This window comes from Ceratina calcarata, unplaced genomic scaffold, assembly GCF_001652005.2.
Source record: "Ceratina calcarata isolate Rehan_Ccalc_2016 unplaced genomic scaffold, ASM165200v1 scaffold308.2, whole genome shotgun sequence".
Lineage (NCBI taxonomy): Eukaryota > Metazoa > Arthropoda > Insecta > Hymenoptera > Apidae > Ceratina > Ceratina calcarata.
Window position 1 is genome coordinate 467132 of NW_017153345.1, and position 4902 is coordinate 472033.

Consider the following 4902-nt stretch of genomic DNA (forward strand, 5'->3'; position numbering starts at 1 on the left):
AAAAATGTGTTTCTAAAGTGTATAAACTTTTGGGATTGACTGTATAGCCAATACATCCTTAAATGTGCAGTGTACATTCGCATTGAAATTAGGCTAGTAAAAGAATTGTAAGCGAATCGAAACAAACAGAAACGAACAGGCAAGCAAATTGCAACAGCAATAGGTTCCTAATCATCGGTATGTGTGTTATCGTCGCAAATTGCCGTCCGGAAATAACCAATATCCCACCTTTTCAACTTTTCCAATCATACCTCCGCCGCGCGTCTAAACTGCAACGGACTTGGAGGCACTGGAACTCTAACGAAAGTTCAGAAGACGCGGGGGCAACTTCTTTGTAGCAAGTTCGGCCGTGGGTGCAGCGCGATCCTCGCGTTTAAGCTCGGTTGACCCTGGGAACAATACCCGGAACCCGAGTTGATTTATATCGGCCGCCTGATTAACGCGCCGCGCCGCGAAAATTTATCTCGCCGGCGAAATTTTTCGCGACGAATAATCAAGGAAACGGTACGCGGAACGCTTGAACCAGCGCGCTCGAGTTTCGCGTTGATGACCCGCCGCGAAATTAAAGCTGCTCTTCTTTCCTTTCGCAGAATAGTTCCCATGATTAACGAGCTCGAGCTTTTTTCCCACTGTAATCGACTTAATTCTGCGACAGTTAATTGATAAGATTCGACGTTTCTTGTTGAGATCGATACTGTGGAATACGAGAATGGGTATTTCACTGAACGTTTAATTGTAATAACCGAGTCTCGCTTCGAAGTCCTCTTGAGTTCACAAAGAAACCGTTAAATCTTCTCTCGATTTATTCGGCGTTTGTTGCGAACATACTGATTCGGCTTGGGAATAAATCTTGCGGACAGAGTAACGCCCCGCTCCGGCGGGTTAACGCGACCGTTAATTTTCCCCGCGACGAACGAAGCGAATTTCGAAATTTTTTTTTAAAAGAGAGAGAGAGGAAAAAATAAATAAACAGCGGAAGGATACGGGCGAACAAAAGGTCCCCACCGGTAAATCCATCGTTTTCGTTGCACTCGGACCACCATGGCAGGCTCGTTCGCTAAAAACTTCTCGCTCGTCTCGTCAGGATGATTTATCGACGTATTGGCAGGGGCGCCCGCGCGCCGCTCCATCGATCTCTCCCCCGTGTACCCGCGAATCGTTTCCAGCTTACTCGAGAAAGCGGTTTTAAGCGGCCTCCCGTACACCTCCGCGAACGCATCGACGGGTCTTGCCTCCTCTCCTTTTTCCCTGATGATGATGATGATGAAAAATGACGTTGTTCCGGGACAGAATTCTACCGAGACCGCAATTTATCGTCCCGAAGAATTTCAGAGATGTTCCTTCATATTTCAAACAATTTCTTAAACATCTCAAGTTGATATGTTAATTCTTATGAAAACCAATTTTGTCGATCAATTTCAATTCTTGAAAATCTGATAGACAGTCGATTTTAGTTATTGGATGAATCGACGTCGTTCTTCTTCGATACATTTAAATGAATAATTAAGCTCGTGCACTGAATATGTGTAGCAGAACAATTCATAGAAATCCTGTTTTAAAATGAATTATAAAATCGAAACAGAAATCGAGGGAATCGAAAATTGTTTGCAATAAGTACGTGCGAGTAATTTTTTAACTCGGATGCATCCAGTAGGTATTTTCAATTCTCCTCTCGGTAAATATTTGCCGTTTTTACGCTTTTCATTGTTCAAACAGAACGGCAATATTGCAGCCTCGATCGCATTTTCCTCGGGACAGGGCGTCGCGGTGTGGCGTGGCTTGGCGTGGGAACGAAGTAGATCAAAATCGAGTAAAGTGTTTCACTCTGTTCAGAGTTGAAGTAGGCCATCGGGTTCTCTCAGGGCTTGACCTTCCGTACGTTTCTAAGGAACGCGTGTATCTACGATCGGCTCCCCTTTCTCTCCTCTGCGAAGAGGAACATCTTTGGAAAATCGAGTTTGCCAGCTTCCTATCTCACACATTTTTCTAATGCCACCTGACGTTAATTCCTCGGATCGTCGAATTGAAATCTAACGCGAACTTCTGTAAATCGAAAATTTGGTAAATCAAAGTTGAAAGTAGTTTTAAAACTAGAGACATTGCTGTTGACGTTTCTATCCAGATCCCTGTAACTTAGAAAATTTAATACCTCTCAAAGTTTGAAACATATTTCCTAACATACATAAGTTTGCAAAGTCGAAGAATCTTTGCACGAAGGATTGATTTATAGAATTAAATTGAACTGCATAAAAATAGTAAAATCTCTTCACGCTTCACTTCATCCGAGGCATCGACGTACATTTAAAAAGGATTTAACATCGACTCATTATCAGCTCTTCCTCGCGTTAGGTTCTAACAATTAGTAACAAGCTCGAAGTGGAAAGGATAATATGTAAAGCTATAAAAATGTGAGCATGATTTACGGACTGACACCGTCGGGCCGCGGGTTTAACGAGCCAACCTGGTAACGTCGTAAAAACGCGAAACCAATCAACGTATTTATTGTTCCGTCGATTTTATAACAAATTTAAAACGCGGCTGCCTCTTTCGCTCGTCTGACTGCCCGCATTTCCTCATTTATTTTCTCTTTATCATTAACCCACTTCCTTATTGTTTTCGTCACATTCTTGTTTGTAAAAACTGGCGAACATGAATTATTGATCGCGCAATAGTAATACAATTCAAGTCATCAATTTCTAAAACACATTTTACTAATTCTTCTCCAGCCACAATGCAAAGCATTGAAGCTGAAGAACAAAAATAGTTTGCTGAAAAAATTCTTAAAAGACCGAAAGAATGCGGCTTGCCATTGTGAGAGGAATCTCACGATTCTTAACACCATTGAGAGTTTTCCGTGTCAACGGAGATTAAGGGAACCGGAACGCCTGGCTCCGTATCAAACGTAGAAACATTATCAGCGTCCGTTGTTCCGGTCAGAGGAGGGAGTTTAAGCGTCTCGTTGTCAATTGAAGCCACGCGAATTCCTATCGCGGCTCATTGTCTGCCCTGGTCCGTGCTTGCTGGCCTATCGTGCGGTCAAGTTTCTCAAGTGGGCGACTCTCGATACCGTCGAGTCCGCTCAGATATTTCAGTTATTTCGTCCTTTCGAAAATTTTAAGTGGAACTCATAAAAAAAAATTCCGTTCCTTCTTTGAAGGAGAGAAATCGTTCATTTAATTAGATGTAGAATATGTAAAGGAATTTAGAATTTATATGAAGCTTAAAAGAGGTAGAAAATACCTAATAAATGAATGTTAATTAGTTCTGAAACTGATCCGATTTACTCAAGCTTCATCTCGTCGAATTCGAGGGTGGATGCTACGAATTAAGACGATCTCCCTGATTAGCCGGGGATGTTTATGTTTGATAAGAAACGCCAGGAGCCGTTTTGATTGGTCGTTTCGCGAGTCTCTTTGAACGAGGGTCTGTTTGCCGGCAAGCTTCTTTCGTAACCTCTTTGAAACGCGTCGCGTCGTCTTTTACTCTCCCGCGTAGGCGCTTTTGCCCCGGAGTTTTAGCTCGCTCCGGGAAAATTCAGCTCCCGAAAGAGATTCCCCGGGGACTCGGGGATAAACGAGGAAAATTCTACGGCCCAGCCATTTATTTGCTTGTTCATGAGCCTGATAAGGTTCGTGATGATGTACACAGAGAGCTGAGATTCAATCTTCAATCGTTTTTATTAGTTAACGCGTTCCAAAGTCTTGGATGTGTGACCAAAATAAGATCTCACAAAAATTGCAAATTTATTTTCATCTAGATAAACAGAATGTACTACAGAAAATATTTTTAGCAGATTTTTATAATCAATAGCTGTATATGAAACTCTTATCAGTTAATCATACTTAACTCGTTGAATACTGGAGTTAGAAGAAAAATTCATAGAATGTTTCTTGTAGAGACCGTTGGTGTCTACAACTTCTCTATAAAAGTATCTTCTCGGCGGTGGTACCAATGGTAAATCGTCGTGTTACCTCGCGTTCCTCTGAAATGAGACTTTTCTAAGCTGAAAACGAACAAATAAGAACGTGTAGCGGACGTCGGCCCCGAATTCACGGAAATAATTCCGGTAAAGTAGGAAGAGGTGTAACTCGGAAGACAAAGGGAGGAAACGGTAGGGCAAAAACGAGCTGGAACACGAGACGAGGGTTCTTAATTGCGTTCCATAAGTTCGCGTCGCGACTGTTGCAAGAAGTTGCGCACGTAATCTCATAGAAGTCGCTAAATAAAATGCATGGCTGTTCCTTCGCTTTTCTTTCTTGCACAAGAGGGATTTAGCGCTCGATGCGCACTGTATCAGATTCGCGTGCGCGTTTCTTCTCTCCGCTAGAGAAAAATGTATGTTAAATCTCGTGAAAACCTCTGCCGTTTTTCTCGTTACGCTCTCCCTTTACTTTCTCCCTTTTTGTATGACAAAAACCAGCGTGATATACTCTGGAGTAAATAGACCGTACCGAAATCTGATTGAGAAAGCGTTTCGATAGCTGTTATAAAATATTAGAAAAGTCACTTCAATTTTTATTCCGTTTTTACCGTCGTGGAGTGATTAGAAACTGTGAACGTCATTTGAAGAGGGTAAGGGGTTAGAACACGAGGGTGGATGGGTAAAGTTTCACAAGGATTAGAAAATAGGCGAGAGAGGGAAAGGATCGGCTAACCTTGCGGGATGGAGAACGACGGCGGAGAGAAAAAGAAATTCGTTCCCTCGAAGCGGGCGTCCTTCGAGGACGGGAGAGCTCGTTTTTCGAGTCTGCGGTCTCTTCAACGCGAAAACGCGTCGCGCCGCCCGAGTAAAATGCTAATTACCCCGCGGAGCTTGTTTCCTCCGTGTAAAGATGCATAAAACGTGGCCAGCTGGGGTAGCGACCCCTTTTCGCGCGGGTGTACAATAAAATCCAAAAGTTT

At 42.9% G+C, this 4902-nt stretch overlaps 1 protein-coding gene across 3 annotated transcripts in view; it reads left to right on the forward strand.

The window, feature by feature from the left end:
* The window catches only part of alpha-Man-Ia (alpha-Mannosidase class I a), a 284265-nt gene that overhangs the window by 214139 nt on the left and 65224 nt on the right, over window positions 1–4902 (forward strand). The window lies entirely within an intron of this gene.